At 43.9% G+C, this 27618-nt stretch overlaps 2 long non-coding RNA genes across 2 annotated transcripts in view; one reads left to right on the forward strand and one right to left on the reverse strand.

The window, feature by feature from the left end:
- Positions 1-3071: 3071 nt before the first annotated feature.
- The window catches only part of LOC135897708 (uncharacterized), a 29288-nt gene continuing 4741 nt past the window's right edge, over positions 3072-27618 (reverse strand). The window contains exons 3-4 of the long non-coding RNA XR_010563118.1: positions 12354-12616; positions 3072-5339 (exon numbers count right to left, since the gene is read on the reverse strand). This is a non-coding gene — a long non-coding RNA (uncharacterized lncRNA). The remainder of the gene's footprint in view (positions 5340-12353; positions 12617-27618) is intronic.
- Positions 6709-27611, forward strand: LOC135897709 (uncharacterized). The gene is made up of 3 exons (XR_010563120.1): positions 6709-6806; positions 19767-19889; positions 27335-27611. It is a non-coding gene; the product is annotated as an uncharacterized lncRNA (long non-coding RNA).

Here is a 27618-nt window from a genome sequence, read left to right on the forward strand (position 1 = left end):
CATCTGTCTTCTGAACAGAAGTAATTCACGTTTTTACAACTTGACTGACACAAAACATCGTATTACTCCATGCATCTCACTTATTCTTGGCAATAACTTTCTGCCATTTCTTTTATTAACCAGTTAATTGTCTGTGCTTCATACTTCTCCGATGTCCTACTTATTTACATCCCTGTTCACAGCTTCCCTTTGCAGCGCAGTGTTCCACCATACTACAGCACAAACTGGCCCCCCTACAACATATTCTTATTCCGGAACACTTCAGTCCAGACTATGGTGAAGTTTCTAAAGTATATTGTCCATACATTGTAGATAGATAGATAGATAGATAGATAGATAGATAGATAGATAGATAGATAGATAGATAGATAGATAGATAGATAGATAGATAGATAGATAGATAGATAGATAGATAGATAGATAGATAGATAGATAGATAGATAGATAGATAGATAGATAGATAGATAGATCAGACAGACAGACCGATAGATAGATAGATAGATAGATAGATAGATAGATAGATAGATAGATAGATAGATAGATAGATAGATAGATAGATAGATAGATAGATAGATAGATAGATAGATAGATAGATAGATAGATAGATAGATAGATAGATAGATAGATAGATAGATAGATAGATAGATAGGAACAACAATGATCTGCTGGAGGTGGCTTAGTGTAGAACAAATTGTGATTACGACTCGAATACAAACCTGCTCATCGACTGGGATGAGACACGTGATTTTGTACTGATGCTTAACTCATGGATGTCTCATTATTAACACTCCTACAAAAGGTACCTCCCTCGTGTCCACATATCTTGATTTGTTTAATGCGATCTGCGGATAAAAAGTGATTTAGGAAGGCTGTATCGGAGACGTAAGCACGATGGGGTACGTGAAACTTCTGCATGTTGCAAATTGTGCATGCGCCCTGGGGCACAGAAATGACGTAACCAAATGCACAAGATACATTCACGCTTTAGAAAGCTAATATGCATATCTTAAGTAACAGCTAGTGGGCATATTATGGTCTAATTCCATTCGTGCTCGCTCCCTGTCCGTAGGGGGCCCGTCCGATTGCAGAGCGTGCTTGGGCACTATTGTAAAAAAAAACGCAGCAGATCCAACGTGTCCTCTTGGAATATATATGCAGTGAAGCTTTCTTTAATACATAAGGAGTGCTCGAACACGGGTTTGTGCTTGTTCAATTTTAATGCAAAGTGAAAAGAATGCTTTGTTCGTGTTGGCGAAGAATGCGATGCACTCTTGATCGCAACCAGCATATGGGGGTTGAAATAATCAAGTTGGCTTTCTGCGCCATTTCGGAGTACCCCACCTCCCCTTGGAGGCGCAGGTGCGACTGTCCACGCGGTTATCAGGCGGCACAACGCACGCGCAACGTGAGACCATCCCCTCCGATGCGCTCTCTCCTGCTCCATTGCGCATCTCCGCATCGCGTCCAAGAGCCCGAAATTCGCAAGCAGGCTTCCTCCCTCATACCACTGCTGCGGATGAAATAGTGTGCGCCATCGCACCTAGATGGTGCCGCCATCCTGCACCCGAGCGTAAGCTACTGAGCGAGGAGGAACTAGCGGCAGCGTGTAGCCATGGTTAGCAAGAGGGGTGTAGGGAGGTTCGCGAAGTAAGCTTGGCTGTAAAATTGACCGATTCTAAAATTGCGAACGCCACCTGCAGGGAAAACGAAGAACCTCGCGCCACGCCGTTTGGTTGGAAAACAAGGCCTGCGCCGGCGTGCAGTCCGTAAACCGCGTATCGGTAGAACCTACATTGTGCGTTGTTTCGGTGTTTTATTGAATTTACTTCAATCAGTGCGTGAGTAATGGTTGAAGAAGACAATATGCCCCTCCCGTTTGCGCACACGTGATGGACATGGGGCCTATTGATGTGTTCCGTAACGAACAACTGCGTTTGACAGTATCTGTCCTCGAACACTTCGACCGTTCGTCAGGCGCCTAGATGCTGGGCACCACATGACGAAGACTTTGTGGAAAACCATATGATAAATTTCACCACAGCTGGTCCATAAGTTGGACTGGTGCGAGCGACGTGCAAGCCGTCCATAAAGACGGGCAGCGTTTTCCGTGCTGTCGGCGTGGTATACGAAAGCTGCAGGCGAGATCATCGCAGCTTATTGCCAGTGCATGGCTGGGTAAGATAACTTTGTTGTACAATGAATATTTTCTTAGCGTAATGAAAAATTGCGGACGCGGCAGATGGCAACGTGCTCCCGTCTTCTATGTACGTTTTTTTTTTGTAATGTAGTGACGTTAGCTTGTACGTTTTACGAAAGCTGTGTGTCGAATGTTTCATCCATTCAAGAGCCAAGCGGTAACCGCCGCCGTATTTTTGTACCAGCACCCTCGTGCATCATATGTATAATGCGCTGAAACCTGGCCGCACTGTACTTTGCGCGTACTACGCTTGTTTCGATTGAGACGTTTGAGGAAGTGCCATCTCGATGGCCTAAACATCCCATGCCGTTTCCTCGTTGGTAATAAGCACATGTTCAGCGCCTACGTTGGCTTAATCCATGTCTGTGTTAGTGGTACCTTAGGAAGGCAAGTTGATCAAGTTAAGTGTTTGTGTTGCGCCTGGCTCGCTTTTGTTTTGTATCGCGTCTGTGTGCCGAATAAAGCAAAACAAGCGTTCTGTACTCCTTAATGTCAGAGAGGCTCGACGGCGTAAATGTTCCGAGGCAGGTGTGATATTTTTGTGTGAATAACCTGCGGCGTTATGTCTTATAGGCGCAGCGAGACATGCCAGCACGTCGCAGGGCTGCTTCTGAGCTTTGCTGACCTGGTGACTACTGAACACAACAAACAGCCTTCATGCACGGACTTGCGATGCTAATGGATGGTACCTGCGGAAGGTATGACAGTTTTTATTATGTAGCGCAAGTAGTTGCATGCTATAGCGCTCTCGTCATAGTCCAAATGTATCGAGCTTGTGCATTGCAAACCAATACATGCATCTGTGAAACCATAAAACCAAGGACATGTTCATATGAGCAGTTTATTTCTGAAGCAGCAGAAACAACAAGACTAATAAGACATTTTGAACTTTCTGGCTGGCGAATATGAACATTTTGTACGTATTAGACGTGTTCCTCTTTGTTTTGCACTGCAAACATGCTAAAGTTCAGTTTTTTGAAGCAACCAAAAGCAACAGTGGTTTCGTATTTGTTTGTGTGCAGCAGTAAAACATGAGAAAACAAACTGTTTTTTGCAGAACTATGCATGTTTCCTCTAATGCAGCAAAGAGGCCAGTGCCAAAGGTGCCACTGAAGGAGATCGTGTTTCAGAATCATCGAATAAACAGAGCACTCCATCAAGAGAGGAAGTTAAAGCCGTGCAGTTCTGCTTTACCGCCACATCATCAAGATGACATCATATCATTAAAGGAGAACCTGTTGGCCTACTACCCAGCACTTCAAGTACTGCGGCACATGAAACCAGCAGATAAGAAGCCACAAAGAGTTCAAGGACCACCATCCGAGGTCTTGATTCAATACAACGAAAACGTATGGGGAATCAGAGCATTGGCATCGTTTAATGCACACATGGCATAAATGAAGCCCCTTTGTCAAGAGGAGAGGGATGCAATATATGTAAAAACTACTCCATTTTATGAATCATGCACTTGTGCCAGAGCTTCATACAACGAAAACGTATGGGGAATCAGAGCATTGGCATCGTTTAATGCACACATGGCATAAATGAAGCCCCTTTGTCAAGAGGAGAGGGATGCAATATATGTAAAAACTACTCCATTTTATGAATCATGCACTTGTGCCAGAGCTTCTCATAGGGTGTGTAAAGCTACTAGAGAAGCAGCACACTTCAGGCCAGTATGTATCACACAAGATGCTGAAGAAAGGATTTTATGTGTGCGAACCTCAAGACATGTTACGAATGAAAGTAAGAAAACTAAAGTTGTCTCCAAAAGAGGTCTGGCAGAACCTGCTAGTGGTCAGTGCTGCATTCCTAATAAATGTGTGCAAATACCAAGTGACTTAAAGAGTGATGACAAGGGCTAGAAGTTTTTATTATTGTGCTAAATACAGAAAATTTGTCAGGATTAACTAAAACAGGACAAACAAATTCTATAAAAAGCTGACTACTATGGAGCAGCTACAACATTCTACTTTTTCTCCAGGTACGTTTACTAAAATTTAGTTTACACTTTTTATTAATGGCGCCTTAAAGTTGCTTAAGAAGCAACACACTCTGAAAACTTGTTCTGCTATGTCAATCACAGAAATTGGAAATGCCCCATCAAGAATGTGGAAGCTTTTGATGCGTCCAACAGCCCGCTGAACATGCACCCTTGCACATGCAATGCGACGAGTTTTTTCCACTGCTTGAGGCTGCATCTCTGCCTGCTTTGGCTCACGGAATGGTGGCCTGCAGATAGTTATTCCCTGGGGTAAATAATGGAATATAAAACCTTTGTCGACCATTATAGCATTCGCAGGCTGTTTTCTATCAAGAAGCCCACAGCTCTGCAGAATTGCCTTGTCCGACACTGATCCTAACCCCAAAGTCGTGAAGCATAGCTAATATAGCCATCTGGTGTGCACCCTATTAGTACTTTATAAGTATTATAGTGCTTGTACGTTGAAAACGTTTGCCGCTGGGCATGAAGAGAAGAGGGACGTTGTATTCGAACTTCTGTGGCATCCAAGACCAGCCTAGTATTCTCTTTCTATGATCGAATACTTTCTGCAATGTCATTCAGCAGTTTCATACTGTCATCCATTCTTCAAACTTCTGCGTTTAGCTTACCGACATCTAAACCTGATTCCTGAAGCATGAGTAACATTTACAAAAACTTGGTCGGCAAGCTGGTAAATGCGATGTTCAAATTTTAATTCAAGCAATTCAATTTTCCTTGCCAGTTTAGTATTTGTAGGCATCGTCAAGAAGCGATACAACAAATTCTACGCAAGACGGAGCATGCACAGACAAGAAACCTAAACAGCAGCAGCAGAAGTTGTGGTAAAGAATTCGCACAGAAGTAACCTAACAGTGACATAAACCAACCAATCTGTACGATGTGGGCACAATGCTCAGAGCTGTGCTTCCAACCGCAACAGCTGCTCCTGTGACGCTGAAATTCTGTTGAAGGCTCTTTTATCCAAGCAGGAGCAGGCCGACGACGAGCAGACTGATGATGCGAGCATCGCGAATGAGATGCCCGTTTTTGCTGGTGCTGACTGCATCGCCTTGACACACGTGGCAAGATCAGTCGCTGACACGAAAAGAGGGAACCAACTTGCGCTTCTTCACAGCCAGCTCAGCAGGAATCGCGCACCTACACAATGTAACAAGACTGCTCAGAGCTGTGCTTCCAAATCGCAACCGCTGCTACTGAATTATTGTTAAACTATACTCTCAAGGAAAGATAAGGCGATGTTTACAGAGTCTTTCGGCAGAAGGCTGGACGGAGCAAGCTCGAAGATTGAAACGATGCACAGTGAAAAAAGAAATTATGGCGTTTCACGCGCCAAAACCACCATTTGATTACAAGGCATGCCGTTGTGGGGGACTCGGGATTAATTTCAACCACCTGCGATTCATTAATGTGCACCTAAATCCAAGTAAACGGGTGTTTTTGCATTTCGCCCCCATCGATGTGCGGCCGCCGTTGCCGGGATTTCATGCCGCGACCTCGCATTTAGCAGCGCTACACCAGAGCCACTAAGCAACCACGGCGGGTAATGGAAACAAAAGGAAAATGTCGAATACTTTGGTCCTCTATATATGTGGCTTCGTCTTTAAAATTAGGCCGCTTACGCAGAGCTTAAATTAAAATTGTTTTTGTTTCAATCTTTAGCAACTGTCAACTTCTCATTTGCAGCAAGTGCTCACGACATAACAACAAGCGTGTTTATTGCAAATAAAGAACATTGCCATTTTATTTGCACTTCATTCATGCCTACTGTAGAAAGCCTGTTTTATGCAAGGCACCAAATCATTCAAAGGGATAGCAAGGTTTCGCGTTGCACTAAAGGCGTCTCCGAAACCTGGCATCATGAGGAGCCCCGCCAGCGGCGTTGCAGTTATCGCACTTCGATTGTGCTCCAAATGAAACAGAAGGTCAACCATGGCCGTTCGCGGGGCTTATGTGAGCGTCTACTGGCTTTCCTTGCTTTTGCAGCCCAATTTCAAGCGCTTCTCTGAAGACCCTGTAACCCCTCCCCCACCCCAATGCACGGGTCACGCATGCTCGCCTATGCTGTTACAGCACGACGATGCCAACGGTGGCTCCGACGGCGACGGCCCAAACTTCCCTCGAACATCCGCATAATTGCTATTCGATACTAAAGTTCCTGCAGTAGCAGCGTTCATTATAACGCCATGGCTGTATGATGCATTTGAGCACAGTGGGACTATTGAAAGCCGAAATATTTTCGTGTAGCCACTGCTTCTCGCAAGAGTACATTTTAGGCTGCTGGAAGCTTCTAACAATTTATTCAAAAACATCTAGCGCGAACAAACCCAAGCAGTCCTCTCTCCGCATTGATCAGGGAACAAAAATAGTGCTTGCCTTTGTCCTTCGCGGGTGTACAAAATATGCAGCGGTGCAGCAGAAATGCATTGTGAATACAGCGAATTGTGTGAGCTTCTACTGGCAAAAAAAAAAAGACTGTTGAGCTCCAGAAAATAGCGTTCTAACCATAATTTCAGTCCCCGAAACGTGAAACTACACGAGGCATGTATGTTTTATTGCCGTTGATATCTCTACTATTTTGTGTGTTCCTTGCATCAGCCGCTCCAAGTGAGTATGGACTCTTTCTTTTCTATTGCGAAGTGAGGCGCCTAAATTTCGCAACATTACTGCGAACTCCTTAATTTCTATGTTAATGATGTTACTTCGCGGTGATTACGAACTACATTTGATAATAAACGTCGTAATATTTCTTCAGTGATTTATTACATTCGTAAGCTCAAATTTTCATTTGGACTTGCTCTTGGTTGATATAGGATAGGTTTTCAGGTTTCTGGTGGTTAAAGTCGAACACACGGCTGGAAAGCAGGTTGCTTGCAAAGATGCTTCTTTACCGCACAAATTCTAGAACGCTAAATAAGTGGCAAGAAGGTAACACATTGACGCGCACACAGGACACTACACATTTTAAGGGACAGCTCGTTCGTACAGCCTTTTAACATTACTAGCGTTGGGCCCGCTCGCGAAATGCGCTTGCTACCTGTACCACACGCCTTAGTCTTGTGCTTGTCGCGCACCGACGATGGCGACGTTTAAAAACTAACCCAGTGGTGCGATCACCAAGACATCCTTTTCAGGTCGTCAGCGCCATAATAGAGAGCGCGGTTTGATAATGTTCATTGCGTACTAACATTGCTACGTGGTGTCAGAATCAGCTCTTCAACAGTCCGATGGTTCGTCATCAGAAAAGGCCTCCGTAATTATAAGCATGGCTCAAGGACGCAAACTTCCTGTACCCTAATTTTTCATGCCGCGCACACAATTATTATTATTATTATTATTATTATTATTATTATTATTATTATTATTATTATTATTATTATTATTATTATCGCGTTTTATAGTACTGCACTGCAACAGAAGATTTGGTAAAGCTAGCAGGCATGCTTATGTCCCAAGAATGTTCAATGATCTACCTGATCATATATTTACTGCAACTTCGAAACGAAAGTTGAAAAATATGTTGAAGGCACTATTAGATATGCATAATACTACATTTCTCTTTTCTTGTTTCTTGTGTTTCTTTTGTCACTGATTTCAGCTGAGTTTCTGTTTCATTTTTGTGTGATAAACTTCACGAGCTTTTCATTTCTCTACATGTTGCCATTTTGACTTTGTTTGCCGACATGCCGGGCCAAGTCACGCAAGCCGCTTCCTTGGCTTTGACGGGCCTGCCTTCTGATGTACGATTATTGTAAGATAGCAACAATAAATATTATTATTATTATTATTATTATTTATGCACATGCAAGAAACATTACATAGTAAGCGGGCTTGTCGAAGCCTAAATGGCTTGTGTGACTAGGCCCGCCAGCGCCGGCAACAGCGATGAGGTCAGTGTATGTACATACATGCGTAACCTTAGTGCCGACAAAACATTGTGCAAGCAAAAGAAAAATTAAATACGTGTTAATACAGTGTAGCGTGAACATATTTTCACGCTTATATAGATAAAAATATAATACATGGTAGTCCAACATAGTGAACATTTTTTTCATGCTCATATAGAACAAAAAAAACAAAAATTAAAAACAAGTTATGGCAACGTAGTGAACATTTTTGTAAGCTCATATAGACATACAGGTTAAGACAACCAAATTACTTCATATAAACACATACCCATACATAAAAAAACTCAAATGGAAGATGCCATTTTCTTTAAAACCTTTTTTGACTGAACCGAGAAAAATTAGTCAGGCAGATCATTAAAGATTTTGGCCACATAGACGCATCGCCATGCCTCCCCATACCTAGTTGATGAACGAGGAACATTGAAACGAATGCTGTCCCTCAAAAGTCGAGGGGCTACATATTTTTCTCTGAATTGGTCGTTCCAAAAATGACGAAGAACAACAGTTTGCTTAAATAACGACTTAAATTAAAGAAAACCTAACACTGAAAATGAATTGTCACCTGAAATCTGGCCACAACCAAAGGCAACACTTTTCAATATATTTTTTAGTATACTGTCAATTCTCGTTTGCCATCGCAATGCGCAGAAAGCGAAAACGGGGATTCCGTATCCCAAGATGCTGTATGCGAGTGCATGCACTATGGTTTTCTTTACCGGTAATGGCGTGAAACCCTTTATATTAAAAAGCAACCAAGTGACACTCCTAGGTTTGCCACACAGATAGGCCAGATGATGCTGCCACGACATGCTGCTATCAATAAATAAACCGAGATATTTCACAGAGTCTCCATACTGAACAGGGGTGCATGTGCATGAAGCGCAGTGCTGGTCATGCAAGAATACTGGAATGTTTATTGCTGTGGTCTTTAAGGGATTTATAAAACATATTAACTGTGTCTTCTTGATATTTACGTTAATACAATTTTTCGCAAACCAGTGCATTACACTGTGTATTGTATTTTGCAGTGCGCCCACAGCCTTTTTATAATTTATATGCTTTGTTAATATTACCATATCGTCAGCATACTGATAGATAGTGTCTTTAGAAATTACTAGAGGAAGATCGTTTACGAATATGTTAAATAAAAGAGGTGATAAAATTAAGACCTGGGGAATACCGGCTGTAAGCCATTGCTTGCTACTGACGGTTTCCTTGTCGCCCATAACTATCTGTGACTTACAAGACATGCAGTTTCGCAGTACTTTGTGTAATGGTCCTCTGAATCCCATTAAAGTTAGTTTCTCTAGTAGAATGTTATGATTCACTGTGTCAAAAGCTTTCGCTATGTCTAGAAATAGCGAACAGGTGAATAAGTTGTTTTCAAATGCAGAATATACTTCATCTGAGAATTCTTCCATTAGGACTGTGGTACCTCGATTCGCAACGAAACCAAACTGCCTGGGCGATAAAATCGAAAACTTCATTAAGAAAGACGTCATGCATTCGTAAAGGAATTTTTCTAATATTTGGGAAAGTACTGGCAAAATTGAGATTGGTCGATAGTTTTCAACGTTATCTTTCCTGCCTCCCTTATATAGTGGCTTAACTATAGCCGTTTTCAGTGTCTCGGGAATTACTGCAGTTTCTAAAAACCATTGATTAAAAAAAGCAAGATATTCGCAAGCACATCGAAGTTTCTTCGCAGAGTGCCTACAGATATGCCATCTATTCCTGGTAATTTATTTTGCCGAAAACTAAAAAGAATCCTTTTCAGGTCAGGTGTTGATAAGCTAGGAAAAAAAGTGGACGCCGATACAGATTCCTTCAACGTGCAATTATTTTTCTGTTGGGATAAAACGTTTTCAGAAGCACGCGAGAAAAAACGGTTGAATGCATTAACTATCACTATTTTGTCATCTAGAAATGAGTCAATGGGATTAGAAGGCACGTCACTTCCCCTCCTAAAATTATTTATTATAGACCACATTATCGCGGGACTTTTGCGCGATTGGTTGAATTTATTTAAAAAATACATTCTCTTTGCTGTTCGCAAGAGCCCGACTACTCTGTTTCTTGTCATTTTATATTCAGCTTTTAATCTCTCATTTTTAGAACGTTTGCAGCGCTTCCAGAGCCAATCCCTAAAAGATATGGCACGCATAATATCGGCATTAAGCCAGCTAACATTATTTCTGCATTTTTTCATGACAGTATATGTGCTTAGGTGCTCAAAGTGTTTAAGTTGAGTGGAGACCTTTTTGTATACTTTATCGGGTGCACTGCCATCAATGAGCAAAGACAAGGCCAAATTAGTGATGTGTTCGTCGAACATTTTTGTATGAGTGATTTGAATTTTCATTTTATTTCTTTTTGTGTTCCCAACCGATTGATGCTCCACAGATAGGGAAGGCTTCGAAAGGCGACATGCCACAAAGTAGTGGTCAGCTAACCTCTGATTTATGACGCAAGCAGCAACAGAATAGTCAGATGCGCGCACCACAATGTGGTGTATGCAGGATGCTACGACTCGGTTATTTAAGCACTCTTCCCTAGAGGAATGATTTATGATGGATTCCAAACCATAAGAAGACAAAATGGATAAGTAATCGGAAACAGTAGTTCACGTGACGCATAGCGTATTTATGTTCAAATCACCAGCTAAGCATAACTGCGCAGCTGAACCCCATTTGCCCAGTATTTCATCGAGCTCTGCCAAGAATCGCCTCACACTGTTACATGATGGACGATATATCGAAAGTAGGATTAGATCTGTATTTGAAAGATTTATTGTTATGGCCAGGCATTCTGAATGAATGAATGTAATATCTATGCCAGACGTTACATACATGTCACGAACAAAAATCGCTAAACCACCTCCACGCCCTCGTGGCCGGGTCACGAAATGTGAACGATAACCAGACAGCGTAAAAATATTGGCCCCGACTTGTGGTATACTTATCTCAGTGAGAACAAAAGCGTCAACGTAATTGCTAGCCGCTTCCGCTATCTCTTTAAATTCATTCCAGTACTTTCATAGGCTTCCTATGTTTACGCTAACGAAAGTAAAATTATGTTGTCACCTCAGGCCAAACGTACTTTTGAAACTTCTAAAATCAGGAACCACACAGAAACTAGACGCCATGCTGTTTATACAATCCTAGCAATATCAGCTGACCTGATTACTCGAATCAAAGGTGCACCTTCGTCCTTCTTTACGAAAATCTTACCGCCTTTTACCCAGGCAAACTTGTACCCGTTCTCCCTAGACACGGTTCTTGCATGCCAAAACAAACTGCGATTCGCCTTTGTCAAGTTATCGTTGAAAAACAATTTGGGTAGAGAACCGTTCTGGTGTTATCGCCGCAGCTTTCCTCGTGAATCAAACCAAGCTTCTCTCGCTGCTACAGAAGTGAACCGTATCAGGACTGTCGGGATTGTCTTACGTTTACTAGGCAAGCGGTGCACCGCTTCTACATCAGCGCTTGAAAAGATCGTTAGCTCTAGCCTAATGGCTACCTCTGATAAAACATGCCTTAGGTTTTCATTTTGTTCCAGCGGAAGGCCTTCAATTTTCAAGTTATTCTTTCTATTTATTGCTCGTTCTCATTCTGTACATCCTGCAGAAGATCAAGCTGTATCGCTTGGGCCTTAACCGCTTCATTCAAGCTCACAATTTTCTCTTCTTGGGCCTTTCCGCGTTCTTTGTTAGCTTTCATCTCCTTCACTATTGAGTCATACTGTTTAGACACAAATGAGACCGATTCTTCTAGGATTTTAACAGTCATGGAAATCTTAGTAAACTCAATTTTCAGCAGAAGCAGGGAATCCACTTTTGCGTGCAGAGTTAACAAAGAAGCAATACTGTCTTTTATTCCCTGAGCTCAGAAGCCAAGGATGGCTCTACAGAACTGCCGTTCCCTGTCTGGCTACACTCCATCTGCGATGCTGAAGCACCTCGCTGCCCGCCAACCCGACAGGTTTTGCAGACCCACGTTTCTCGCTTAGCTTGGCTCTTGGTCAAAAAAGTACTAGGCGCTATGCCTGAACAAGGCTGACCCAAATGGTAGCCATGTTTACATTCAGCGGACGACATAAAACGACCATCATCGGGTAACGCACTGTGGCAAGCAATGCACACTTCAAATACCATGATAAAAGAAAACGAGGTACTTTCACGAGCTCTACGAGTCATTCCGGCGGAGAAAGGTGAAAACAACCGAGAATCAAAGGCAACTTTTCTTACCTAACAAGAAGAAAAAGAGATTATGACAGGTTCACACGCTCCGCCGGACTGCAGCCGATCGTGGGGGAGCGCTCGGTTTTACAGTTTCCAGTTCTTCTTGTGATGCTTTGATTGGTCGGCGCTGGACCCTCGTTGAACGATGCCAGCTGAGCATGTGCAGGAGTCAGGTGTCCGGTGGGTTGATGACGTCTCAGAACTTGCGATCCATGCGGTAGATAGACCAGGCACGTCAACCGTTTTCGAGTGCTACGACGCAGGCAGACCTAACAAGAAGAACAAGCGATTATGACAGGTTCACACGTTCCGCCGGACTGCAGCCGATCGTGGGGAAACGCTCAGTTTTACAGTTTCCACTTGTTCCTGTGATGCTTTGATTGGTCGGCGAAGCAAAACAGAATTAGTCTCCAGCGTTGATAACGGTTCAATAATAATAATAATGATAATAATAATAATAATAATAATAATAATAATAATAATAATAATTTAATACTACTAAAAAACGCAGTACATTCATCAGCCCTGCCTACAACCTGTTAAAAGAAAGATCGCAATAGTGAACGGCAAAAAATTCGCATAATTCCGCATCTGTACCCCAATACGCACATAGTACATACATACATACATACATACATACATACATACATACATACATACATACATACATACATACATACATACATACATACATACATACATACATACATACATACATACATACATACATACATACATACATACATACATACATACATACATACATACATACATACATACATACATACATACATACATACATACATACATACATACATACATACATACATACATACATACATACATACATACATACATACATACATACATACATACATGTTCATATATTTACTATACATGTCTTGCAAAGAACATTTGGCTCGTACAGTTCTAAAACAGAAAAAGTTTTAAAACAGAAAATGCTCTACAGACGAGACGTACAACAACAAAATGCGGAAGCAAAATTTGAAGAAGCAAACATTGTAATCAATTTTTTTGCAGAACCACTCTGTAAGCGTAATACAAACGGAGATGAGAAGCAAGTAATTCTTTATGCGCTGTAGATGCTCAAGTCCGCCCGTTTTAGTGCTTTCCAGAGCTTATATGTTTTTGTGGACTACAGTATATTACACGGTAAATAATTCAACAACGCTGAAAAATAATATTGGCACGTTCTTTTAGGGTATTTTCTTGCACGTTGTGGTATTATAGCGCCATTTTTATATGAGCACCGTGGAGCTACATCAGACACCTCAAATTCATTGTGCCAGACATTCCTGAGGGTTATTGTATGCAGCAACACAGCATTAGTCTCCAGCGTTGATAATGGTTCAAAAATATTGATGCAATTGCCTTCAAGAAGCAATTCATGACCTATAGGGCTACATAATAGCACAGCATATAAATAGACACTTCGTAGAAGGGAGCAAAAAAGGACAAAGCGAGCGCTAAACTTGAACTGTTTATTCGTAAAGCAATGTCGCCAAAATACAACACCAGCGCATGCGTGCTGCAGTCGCATGAAAAAAAAAAGGCGCAGCCTTTTGTCCAGCAGTTGGAACTCATTACCAAACAGAAAGACAGACTTATCACTAATGCCTGCTTTCTAATATGGAAAGTCTCCAACAATTCTCGTGCCAACGTGTCACTGCTGCTGCCCACTATTTTTATCTCACGAAGTCAAGGTACACACTTGCACACTATGCAGTGCGCAGGTAAGTAAACATTGCCTGTTTTGTTTATAGATAGTTCATGCTCCAGTGCTCGGTCGTTGACACAGCATCCGATTCGACCTGCGTAGAACCACCATAACGTAAACTATTCCAATATGTTTTTATTCCAATCTCCTGACGTCAAACATACGTAACCGCCGATGCAAGCATCGGGCGATGAATCACAACGGTGCCTGAACAGCCCAATCAAACGCTCTCATCGTTTATAGAAGGTCACTATTGTCTGCTTTCAAAACGAGTAAGATTGCCTACATTGAGCGGTTTTTCTCATTTGATTGGCTGGCAAGAGCTAGGCAAGGAGCACGATCGAGTGGAGAGGGGGTTTTCAGCGCACTGAAAGAAGATAACCTGACGAAGAGGGAGATGCCGGTGACTGCGATTGATCCGCTTTCCCTCACTCAGCTTTCCGTTTCTTGTCTGAAATCGCGCTGCCGTGCTACGGACCGTTATAAATGCGACCAGAATGGATCCTCAACAAAGAAGAGTTCGCAGAGTGATGTCGTATGCGTGCCGAAAGGGCTCGATAACATTATACGACCGCACAAGAAGTTATGTTATACACAAATAAGCCCATGCTCTCCGGCATGTGCGAGTATCCAGTGCCAGGGCAATCGGCGGCAGCCATCTTCTATTCCTTTCCAAACGGGGCACTCTCCGGCTACTCAGAAAACAATCTAGTTTCGTTCGGCATATTAGTGCCGAACGAAATGCTTTCACGCGGTAATGTACCGCGTGAAAGAGGCGTACACGCCTCTTTCACGCGGTACATTTTTTGCAGTTTTGTGGCGTCGCGTGACAGGCAGGTGAAGTGGGTGCAGTCCGAAATCTTTTGACCAACAGCCGAGAACTAATCGCGAATAGGCGTCGAATGAGAAATAACAATTTTTCTTTTGTTCGGCCTAATCATGCGTAATCAGTGTGTACACGTCGTAATGGGGAACTATCGCGGTTTTCGTGACGTCGCGTGACAGACAGGCGAAGTGGGAGTGGTCCAAAAAAGCTTTTGGCCTGTCGCGGAGGGCTGATTACCGAATTGGAATAGAAAAGTTTAGAAGAGTTATAGGTTAAAGCACCCCTTGCCCCACGATAGCGGTACTGCAACGCCAATTTCACGTTTTACGTAAGGTCTGGTGTTCTGACATCCGAGCATGTTTTCAATGCTGCCGATGCGCGGACACAGCCCAGCTAACTTGCGCGATGCTGATTAAAAAGCTGGGACACCATACCTGTTTGTCAATTTTTATGGTTGTGTGATAACTTGTGGATGCAGGGCACCACAGCAGGCTTGCATCCTTGAACGTAGCTGGGCAGCTTTTTTGCTTGGTGCCCTTTATCTTTAGAGAAAAGTATATGAGACCGCTCCAAGGACCGAGTGCGGGTAGGCCGGTTGAACTTAGCCTCGCCAATTGGTTATCAAGCCTGCATGACGTGAGAGCACAACTTCAACCGCGGATTCAAGAAACAGAGTGGCTATTCCTCTTTTCCTATTCCCAGTCGCGTCAATATGTACCCCCTAAACTTCAACAACTAACCCAGCAGCCAATTCTAGTCATGTTGGTCATGGGCATACAACCTTTATGTTGTATGCCCATGGAAGATGTACTGCTGATGTGTGAGGGCCTTCAGGCACTTTCATGCTGTCTTAGACCGTTTTTCGGCTGGAGGGCCCCACATAAACTTGTTGGAAATAAAAAATTTGCTGACGATTACGATCCTCCTTCATGCGAAATTTGAGCGCATGCTGCTCTGTAGGTCTTTTCATTTCGTTATATATTGACCAGCGCGGACAATCTGTCTCGTGCGCCACGATGCAAACGGAGCGATGCGTCGCGCGACTCCCTCGCAAATTGGATTAATTGGGTGAACGTGGGTGACGCGTGGACGCGATTTACAGCACAAGCCGCAGACAGACCTCCGCTCAAGCAGCGCTTTGTTTCCATACAGAAGACGCACGCTACTCTAGCGCCATCTCGTAGCTATCGTCGCCACAAAGCCCGGCTTGCGCGGTTCTAGGCTTTTCTTCGCCCGCTTTCGTCATGCCGTCCTCTCCCTGTCTTCTCCTCGCGCTCTCTCTGCTATCGCCGCGTTTCATCTCCCGCTGCGCTCCGCGTTCGTTTTCATCCTACGCTGTGCTCATTCGGTCGGTTACGAGGGAGCAATGCCGACTCTCGCCGCAGGAACGACCGCCTAAAGGCTGCGCTATGAGAAGCTCTGTATATAAAAATCATTCTGTATGTATAACGCACCGCATTAGTGATTTTTCTTTTCGCCAACGAAGACTGCAGTCACGATAGGCAGTAATCCCGTATGGAACAGCCATTTAGGATAATGCATGCGATGTGGTTCTCCTTACTGATAACGACATAAGGTAGCGGATTTGTAAGGTAAGCACAGGTCTGAGCGAAGCCTCCGATCAACTTAAGATACATACGAATTTATTTCAAGATCGCTGTCAAACCACGAACCGACACAATTTAAGAATGCGTGTAGTCGATATGATCGCAAGGACATGAATTACAATGTGACCGATTTTTATTTATTCATATTCTTTTATTCAGCTGAACTTTCTTTAAAAGGACTCGAAAGCAGACGAGTTACCGTAGCTTGCCGGAATATTACCGTAGCTTTCGAGGCCCTTACCGACTACCGAACACGGTAATATTGATTGAACTTGCTGCGAACCAGTACATTGCGTTAACTGCCCCTTCTTGTAAATAAGAAGCTGCATGGGAATATTTATTTGCACGAGAAACTAGCACTGCATCATCTGCATACTGAAATATTTTAATGGGGACTGCATTAGACAGATCGTTAACGTAAGTGTTAAATAGGAGCACGTTTAATATTGAACCTTGTAATGACCGCGGCTTTGAATTACAAAACGCTGCTGTGAAAGTTTTGAACTGAAACGTGCTACAACCGGTCCCTAAAACATTATCAACCAGTGACAGAAACAAACCACAGAATCCCATCATTGAAGGCTTCGTTAGCCATAATTCATGACAGACACTACCAAATGCTTTCCTTACGTCAGGAAACAATGCGCACGCTACCCGGTTACTTTCTAAACAGAAGTGCAAGCAGCTGGAAAGCTCACCTAGAAGCAAGAATTCAGGTCGTTCAGTTTTGATGCGATGAACAACAAGTGTGCGCAGGTGAAACACGGGAGAAAGATTAACGAGTTGCATTGAACAAGTGGTCGATTTCTGTAGCCATGTGAACGCATCGATGTTTCAAGCTAATCATGGCGCATTGCAGATACTCATGCATCGTCCAAGTAGTGATTAATTTATGTCGCAGCTGCAATTCGCCAGACACAGCGCAGTTTGAATCGGTGGCTTCCCTCACACGACAGGTGTCCCCTTCTTATCTGCCAGTCTAGTGAACACCCCGACCTCTCATCGTTGCTTTATCAGATAAAAAGACTCTGGTAGAATCCATCTCACGATGAATGTTGACATTAATACAATTATCATTGAAGCAGTGTAGAAACACATCATATTGCCACCGCAGAGACGCGTCATGTGTGAAGCGCGTATGCAGCCGGGTTCTTAATTCTCTCGCGCTTCCCACTAGGACCCACAAGAAAAAGAATTGTACACCGCAAAGGTTCGGGGCATTCTGGCACCATTGGATGGCTGGAGCCATATTGCTTCCAGACCGCCGAAGCGCTGCTGGCGTGCGCTGGGTAATACACCCAGTTTCCCGAGCCTGGATCTCGTGTTCCGTTGCGGAACTGAAATGTTTGCTTTATTGCGATAGGCAGGTATATGGACACTCCAGGCGCATTTCTGCCGTCACCGTGAGGTTCTGTATAAAGTCCAAGGGCCATAAAATCGTCGCCGCGCGCCGTATGCTGTATGTGTGAACGAAAGCGTGCGAGGGTCAGCCGGCGAAAACGGCTCAATGTCGCGTGCGCGAGCAAGGAAAGCGCGCCGCAAGCGCGCCCTCTTCTGTCGCACTCGAGGCATAGGGTAAGAGGAGGCAAGGAGGGCGATCTTCTCTGGCGGCTGCTGCTTGCAGCGCGGCCGTGCGTACGCCGTATATTGAAAGCGATCTGCGACGTGGACAAAGTGCGCGCCCGCGCCGGTCATGTCGCAGATCGAAGCTATCGACACACGAAGCTACCGGCACTACACGCACCCTGCGATGATTGCAGGGTGCGTTTAGTGCCGGCAGCTTCGTGTGCACTGTGCTTTCGACGTTTCGTTCGCGTTGAAGCGAGAGATGCACGAAGGTCGATTCGATCGCTGCTGCTGTCGCGCTTCCACACTCCAGCATTTTTACAGCGAGTTTCCGCGCTCATCGAGCGATATGTGTTCGCGTTTACCTGCGCGCGCGTGGCACCGTGCTTGTTAATTTAGGTAAAACACGTTGGTGGGTTAGTTAGTTTAGCTCCATGATAGAATGTGTTAGCGCGACTGAACGACGAGGCAGAAAGAAACACACACCGAGACAGCGCTGTCTCTGTGTGTCTCTTTCTTTCTACATCCTCGTTCAGTCCGCTTAAACATTATATCATTGTTAATTTAGTTAGTAAGCGAACGTTTAAACGCTTATACTGCCGACAAAACCACTATCCTTACGCCGCATATCTATCTACTAATTTGCTATCGCAATCAGTGCTTCGCCTTTCGGGTGAAACTGCTATTTTTTTATTGAAGTGTTCAAAAATAGGTGACAGAGGAACCTACCTACCTACCGACCTACCTCAAATTGCCTGAAATGATCCACCTAGTGATTCGCCCTATGACAGAGAAGCTGTAAGGGTGTACTCGATGACAACGGAGTATGAGCCAGCTACTAAAGAATTTCTCAGAGCAAGAAATGTAATCGCAATTGAAACGTTAAAGGACAAGAAGAGGGAACTGCCCTATTGTTCGATACCATGCCAGATAAGTTTGATAACACGTGACGTTACAGACACAGGTTTCAGACGACGACGATACGCGTATAGCATGTAGAACTGTAACACCCGTGTGGACTTGCCCAGGTACACGACATATCCGGGAGCCCTTGCTCCGATGGTCTCGCCTCCGCTGTGACCGGCGTGCTCACTCTACCATGTGGAGTCAACGTGGCTATAATACAGAATCTTGGTGGCGTTTACACACGATGCAAGGTTGCATTCATATTTATCGGTTGTCTTTTTCTTGTTTTCTTTTTGTTTACAGAGCGTAAGGCAGTACTGCTGAAATTCAAATTAGAATAGTGCGTTAACCAATTAGTGCATTCTGACAGAGTGTCAGAGAATCCCTCGAATGATAAATGTAGAAGTATTTCGCTTGGAAGAGGCATTAGTTGTTGAAGTCAATGCAAAAAGAACCTTAATGAGACGACTGGAATATATCTATCAAAAAAACGAACATGAGGTCATTTCACTTTTTATATGAAATAATGTAGCTTATCGTAGTATTTATCTTAAGGCTCACATTAATCGTAAAGCGTAAAACACTATCTAGTGGTGTTCGTCTCTGTCATGTTTCGCTGAGGATGCTTATATCATCTTATAATCTCAAGCATCATCATCATCTCATCCTATTGCTCATCGAGCCTCAGTAAGATAAATAAAATGGTCATGCCCTATCGTTGTTTGTTGTTCATGGCAGTAATAATTCAGGCTAATTTAGTTTATCTTACTTTACAGCCAGCTGTGTACCCAAAACATGCGTTTCTATGGGTTATGTGTGCGCACCATTCAAGTTCTGTCAAGAAAAGGTATCTGTGTGCCGAAATAGCTGTAAAAGGCGGTCTCTTTGCTGCAAACAAAGTAAGATGCCCTTATATTTCTTCATTTATTTAACGCGTGAAACGTCATACACTGACAGAATGTGTGATACCTGCTATTTTTTACATTCAAAATCATTGGAGATGCTCTCCGTGGAAGCAGAAAGCTTTACGAAATTTACTAAGATGACTTCTCCCCACCACTTGAGGTCTGTAGGCGGCAGTTGTGTACTGTATTAACGCTACCGATTTTCTGTCGTGGTCCCCTAACTACGCCGCTACTAGGTGAACGCGTAAGTAATATATTTAGGCCTGTGACCAAGCATAAAGGAAAGAACTCGAACCGATTTTTTAGAGCTTTTATTTCTAAGGTGTCATTTGGGGCACGCGCCCATATATTCAGCGCCACAAATTTAATGATGATAATTTCTTCAAGGGTCATTACCAGCCACCAGTTGAGTAATGCTAAATTTAAGCGGTAGTGCAGCATCAGAATGTAGAAAGCTGAATGCTCACAAGGATGCTGCTATCCTGGACAGCTGATGCAACCGGCGCGTCGTCATGCTCCTCGTTCCTTCGCAAACATAGTTAATGCAAAGAAGCGTATATAGTCTTCTATAGTAGAAGAACTAAATTTTAGTTTTGCATCGAAAGCATAAATATTTTCTCAGCAAATTGAAGCAAAATCAATTAGGTGGGCGTGATAATTGCAAATTATCTATATTGATGGGCTCAGTGAACCGAACACCTATACATGAAAGGTTGATTTATCGAGATTTGAGTGTTAGGGTTGGCGTCTGGAACCACGTGTTGAAAGGAATTTCAACCGGCCACATCACCCTGCCTCGTCGAAATGTGGCGTGACTTTCTAATTCGCCATGACCATTTGGAATGTCTGCCTGTCTGCCGGAAGCCCCGCACAGTACAGGCCTTTTTTGTGTGTGTATGTGTTGGTGGGTGTGCGAGTTTAGAGAGACCTTTTTCTCGAATTGGACCTAGAGAACTTCCACGAACCCGCAAAGCGCAGAAGAGGCGGACATGCGTCTACAATTCCAGGAGGCGGGACAACCTCTTCCTTTCAGCAGGCTCGGTATAACCAGAGGAGGAGGGGCCCTCTTTCTGTGCCGGTCACGTGACGAGGGAAGCAAGATCCCGCCCACGACTGTAGAGAGCCTATTTAAGGGGCTCCGAAATGTACTTTTGATCACTTCATGCTCTCCTCATTTTCTTTCGTCTACCTTTGAATAAATCGTGTAAGTTTCACCCTAGAAATCGTCTCGCCCTTCCTTGGTCGCCATGGTCTACCGGATGCCTGCAGCCCGCCTACAACGCCACGCTACCCAATAAGTAACGTGGGTCGAGCTACAATAGGCAGGCGTCGCTACAACTCGGGAGCAGTACGATATACGCTACCCTGGAGTACGCAACAACAGTAAACGCCGTCGCCTTCGTGTTAAACTGGTCCAGATACGGTTGAAGGGCGTGAAGAAAGGAGTGTGCTGGATGGCATTGCTGTAAAACGTTTGCTACAGGCCAACTGAAAAGACACACTGACCGAAATTTTAAGCTATTTTTTTTTGCGCCGAGCTTATAAATATGCATTTGCATTCAAAGCGTATATTGACCAGGACCTTAGAAAATTTTCAATAGACTTTATTTACTAATTTACGCAGGAACTCAAACGGAACATGACGAGGACAACTTGGGTTCATGCCTAAGTCTTTCTAGAGTGCTGTGGGCGCACCTGACTCTTTCTTGTTTGATAGGTTGACAAGAAAATATCGCACCATGTGAATGCTCAACTGCAGGGCTGCCAGGCGTGAGGACCACAGCGACCAAGCCACTGCCCCAGAAAAAAAAGATAACGAGCTGCTTGCAGGCAGATCACTCAAAATCATGACGAGCAACCTTTTCCATTGAAAGTAGGTCGCGAATTTTCCTGGTGTGCACTCCAGTATACACCACATTCTGTTGTATGGACAGTAGCGTTGTTAGTTCTTTGTAGTCCCTAGACCAATTAGGCCAACGACTTATTTTATGTAACGCGTCACCACTATAATATTTGGTCCATGTTGCATAGGCCTGAAAGCGATTTCTGAGTGGTGTTTTCCGCCTGTAATCTCACATACAGCTGCCGACAAGCGCATCTCAGATACTAAAATGAAAGGCGCCGCTCTGCAACACCAGAGAATGTTCACAAACATTTGTTGCCGCTCAACATACCGAGAAAACGTCATCTAAGTGAAATTCATGTTACAGCCGTAGTGCTCCGACGACAGATGTAAGAAGTAAAGTGGTTTCCGAAGACAAAAGTCAAGTTGTTTTTCATGAAAGCAATATACACGTTCAACGTACATGTTGAAATGTATGTGATGCAACGCCTTACTAAAGTGGTCATTAAATGCTGTGTAACTGTCTGCGATGCATGCAGTTGTGTTTCGTTTCAACCTATGCAGCCTGAAACCTATTGCAACACTCATGTTGATCAACCGCAAGGGTCACAGTATTATTAATAAGCAGTCCGCTCATGCCCGACGCCCTTCACACGCTATTTCGAAATGCAAGCACTCAAATAAGCCAGCACAGTCTTGAGACGTCGAGGCAGCGATTTCACTTGTAGGAAGGCAATTTATCGTCCCCGTTGAGGGATCATGGTGATAAGTCCTGTATGCACAGAGAAGTACGACACATACGTAAATGTTACAGTTCTCCTATCACGCGAAGCAACTACGCATCAGCTCGCGAAATAAAATGCCCTGTAAGCCTTGGGCAGCTTTGTGCGATGTTTCATAGAGCGACCACTCGGAGCAATCTCTCCCAAGAGGTAAAAAAAGAAGTCTGGGTCGTGTATGGTTGTGGAAGTTGCTCCACCCGATGGTACAGTGGAAAGGCTAGATTTTGTTTGTGTAAAAGATAGAGTTTATGTGCATGCCAATGACCTTACAGAAGCCTTACTCTAACAAAAAAAGGCATTAAAGATAATGCTAGGAGACAGAGTACATATCCCAAATAATGCTGCTATGCCTTTTCCCACACAGTATAATTTCCTTGTTGCTCTATGGCTTGCTGTCTTGGGCCCGTATTCAATAACGCTTCGGTTTTCGAAGAATTCAGTTTAGCAGTGGCGTCAAGTTTTGGCGGTCCGCTGACGTATTGATAACGAGACGAACATCCATAGAGGCCAATCCGCATGCAGGTCTCTTTCTGGACGTGAACGTCACTAAGCAAGGGAAATATAGCAAATTTCGAACGTTTCTTGGGAAACAAAAACAAATAATGAAACGTGCGTGTGGCATACTGGTGGTGAGTGATTTAGCGTATTTTATTTACTGCGGTTGACCCATTTATGCCGCTAGGTAAAACGTCGTGCGCTGTCTTGCCGCTTTCGAGGAACCGTTGCTTGACCGCCGCTTTTCATATGTCGTCTTCACAAATTTCACCCACCTCTATTCTTGGCCGGTGATTGTTATGGCTTCAACAAGACAAAAAACAAAAAAAATATGCGGCTCACAGACGGCTGGGACAGGGCGATGGTTTGCTCGTTGGCCACCCACTGTTGCAAACTTCCAGTCACAAAAAAAAAAATAATCCAATGCGGAGAGCACTTTCGCCACAATTTCAATAGAGCGTTTTTTTTATAGAGTAAAATGCTTGCGTTAGCGTTAGCGTGCAGAGCACGCTGAAGCTTTGCGGGATGCTATTCGGTAGATTTTTAGTATAACGTAAAAAACATGATGCGCCGTAAAGCGCAAAATATCACCTCGCCATCTAGGTGCGAGCAGTCAAGCCTCCAATGCTGATTGGCTCACCGTCTAGTTAAGAGTAGTCCAAGCAGCAAACAGCGGTGCGACAACAAAACTAGCCGTTTGGATCCGCGCTGAGAATCGATATCGAAAACAACGCTGTCTTACCATCCGTCGTCCATTCCCGAAGCAAGAACACCTGAAGCGAAAACCAGCAGCATCATTTATTGCGAATTAGTGAGCTCTACAAGGCAACAGGATGAAACGATAGATGACAAGCAGACAGCTGTTACTTCGAGGGCGTTGCCATGTTTTCTACGCTAAGCAGACTTTGTGAGCGTTAGTGTCTCCCGCTGAGTTTCGAAAATAGCGGACGCATGCTACGCGCAAACTTGCTATAGGGTTCTGCGCATGCGCAGTGTGGTACCGCTATATTTTAGCGTTTAGCGTGGTGTCACGCTGTACTAAAGGTGTCTCGTGCCGCTAGCGCGTTGCGGTGCCCAAAGCAACCTCAAACTCCTCGGACAGGTGGCGCACTGTCCCTTTGGAGAGCCTGAATTGCCCCCTCAGTTGGTTGTCTCCCATCCCAAACGCGTCTCGTCGATGTCGAAGTCGTCATTGTCACTCACGGACGCTCGCTGAAAGCGCTAATACAGGCGCCACAGCAATCATCGACGCCGTTTTGTTCGGAACGCCGATGTCATCCGTGCACACACCACGCTCATGCTCTGCACACGGCACACGGCGCCTTCGGATCGCACCGAAGCACCTCGCGCCACTTCGATTCGTAGCAGACTTCAAGTTCGGTTCTCGCATGCTTGACATGTGCGGGACGTCCCCATAATATGCGCGCGCGCCCCGAGGCAACGGCGTCACCCAGGCGGTGACCAATCACTGCTCGCCAAGCGAATTCTTCGAAAACCGAATTGTCACGGCGTACGGGGCCCTGATCTCGCGTCTGCCAGTTGTATATCTTGTTCTTTCTTTCCTTAGAAAGAAAAAGCCTCGCATACTGTTATTTAGGATAGAGCATAATATCAACATCATTCTCTTTGATATTTTTGGAGCATTTTTACCCCGACATGTCGACTAAATTTGTTTTTACAATTCTTTTCGAATACGAACTACAATGAATTGTCAGTAACGTTGCGTCTGCTTTGAAAGCAACGCTACAAAGCCTTTTTTTTTGCCTGCTTGCAATACTTAGAAAAAGCTAGTGGGCATTCAGATTTCTATTTTGCTCGTCTTAATAAGCTTTGCTTCTCGACGCATTTATTTGCTGATGTGGAAGCGCTCTCTTACCATTCATATTTCGTATTTCTGACTGATAACTACCGCTTAACAAACGAGCACTTGATCATCAGCAGCAGCAACAGTAGCCTTTCTTCTTAATGTTCTCCGCAGGACGAAGGCCTCTGCCAGCGATCTCCGATTACCCTGTCTTGCGTTAGCTTTATCCAACTTGTGCCTACCAATTTCCTAATTCCATCACCCCACCAAATTTTCTGCCTTCTTCCACTGAGCTTCGCTTCCCTTGGCACCCATTCTGGAACTCTAATGGTACACCGTTTATCTACCCTACGCATAACATGGCCTACCCAGTTCCATGTTTCTCTTTGTCAACTAGAATGTCGTATATTTCTAAATACCTCAAAATCCCTATTTGCTCTCTGATCCATGCCTCTCTCTTCCTATCTCTTAACGTTAAACCTCACATTTTTCGTAACATCGTTCTTGGCGTGGTCCCTAACTCGTTCTTGAACTTTTTTGTTAAACTTCAAGTTCTGTTCCATATGTAGCCGCGATATACAATGCAATGATTGTACACTTTTCTTTTCAACGACACTGGTGAGCCGCCAGTGAGGATATGGGAATGCCTGCTGTATGCACTTCAACCCATTTTTATTCTGTAAATTTGTACTTTAATGTACTTGAACTAAGTAGTTGACACAATTAAGGAGAAAGATACACAGGGCTATGCTGAGCACAAGAGGGGATGGTATGACTCCATCACAAAATATGCAATCTCACTTTGCATATGACAGGTGCAAGGACATCAATTTCGCGCCTGCAGCAGTGAGTGACACACAACTTCATCTACAACAAGTAGGTAACAGGTCACTCCAGAGCTGCAGATTGCGCGTGCTTGAACCACAGTTCGGTCCATTTGATAAATAAAGATTACCAAGAGGCACGCGCTAATAGAATCCGAACTTGCTTATTTGACCTGGAGTCTAAACACTACTTCACACGGCCGGTGTAGCCACAGTGAGCTAGCCTTCCCGTCACGGTGCGAAACGATTTGAAATGTGGAGCGCCGCTCAATCAGTTTTCTCTCTTGGAAATGAAGCAGAGTGAACGTACCCCATTTTTGCCGCCCAGACTCTTAGGAAAGAAGTTAAGCATGGCATGGAAAACATATAAAATACTTTTACACCACAGAGATCATTTATAAAAAGGGTATAAGCGCAGCAAAGTTGGCGTTTTTACAGACGACCTTCTAGGCGAGACGGACATGTTTTCACCATAATAGCGTAAGTTAGAAGACTAAATAATAAAAAAAATTATAAAATGTTTGTTCGAACGTTGTGGGCTGTTGAATACACAGCACACTGGGCGGCAGTTGCTTATTAATTCACCCCCATATTGAAAAAAAAATAGTCCTTCAAACTGTACTTATTTCGAGGTGTTCATCATGAAATTGCCGTGCTCAGACCAGCCATTGTATAAATTGAGCGCTCCGTGAGCGTAGAAAAGGCCCTCCCGTTATCGTATAAGACGAAAATGCGCCGTCACAAAAAGCGCAACGATGTTTGAAACTAAACGGCCCGACCATTCGCAGCGGATAATAGTATGGAAATATTTGTCTGCCATGCATCTGCCGCGACGTACCATAAGACTATTTCCTGGAACATGCCATCATTCAAACTTCGTCACATGTCACAGGGGGTTTCCCTCTGACGTAGCAGTGGGACTTACTGTGCTTTGATATTGCCTAGATTGACAACAATTGGCTGTCTATCATGAATACTTCCAATTAAATGCGATTTTTTAAAAAAAATTAAATTATGGGGCTTTACGTGCCAAAACCACTTTCTGATTATGAGGCACGCCGTAGTGGAGGACTCCGGAAATTCCGACCACCTGGGGTTCTTTAACGTGCACCTAAATCTAAGTACACGGGTGTTTTCGCATTTCGCCCCCATCGCAATGCGGCCGCCGTGGCCGGGATTCGATCCCGCGACCTCGTGCTCAGCAGCCTAACACCATAGCCACTGAGCAACCACGGCGGGTAAATGCGATTTTGAAGGTTTCCTAAAAATGAAGGTAAAATAAAATATAACGACCTCCAAGTTTATCATGTAAAGAACTGCCTTCCATACTCCAACAAAACAAGTCAAAATAAACGTTTTTCTTAACAGTCTTCCAAAATTCCCGTTATACCAATCAAAGTGTGTCCGCATTGGCTAGGAACTCTCATAGTCTTAAAAAATCCTTATAGCCTAAATAAAGAACACCGTGTAAACATTCTCGCTTGTGTTAAAGCGCATTAACCTGAGTTCATATGGAGAGATCTTGTAAGCCAGTGTATCGATAATATATTTAACAATTCATTTTCCGAAAGAACAATGCGAACATCTTCTTTCTTCGACAAATCATACTTTAATATTACATATTGCTGACGACTCGCGAATCTTTCTTTTTTCTGTATCAGTATTAACATTTGCATTTCCATACAACGCAGAAAAAATGAAGTCCTGCTCCTCGGCTGGAGGAACTTGTAAAAGAAGATGCGAAGTTGAAAACAACACGATCAAATGCCCTGGACGACTGAAGTGCTGTGTTCATTTGGAGCGCTAAGCCAACGCTGAGCAGCCATTGCCGCAACTTGCCAACACGCTAGTTGCTGTAGTTTGCTGGCTTGACAAACGAACGACGACCTCAAGAGTCCCCATCCATATCCTTCTACCCATTTTGTGCTTCGAATAAAAAGTGACACGTATAGATAAAGAGCAGTAAAGTTTCAAC

The sequence above is a fragment of the Dermacentor albipictus genome, chromosome 3 (assembly GCF_038994185.2).
Source record: "Dermacentor albipictus isolate Rhodes 1998 colony chromosome 3, USDA_Dalb.pri_finalv2, whole genome shotgun sequence".
In the NCBI taxonomy this organism is placed as follows: Eukaryota; Metazoa; Arthropoda; class Arachnida; order Ixodida; family Ixodidae; genus Dermacentor; species Dermacentor albipictus.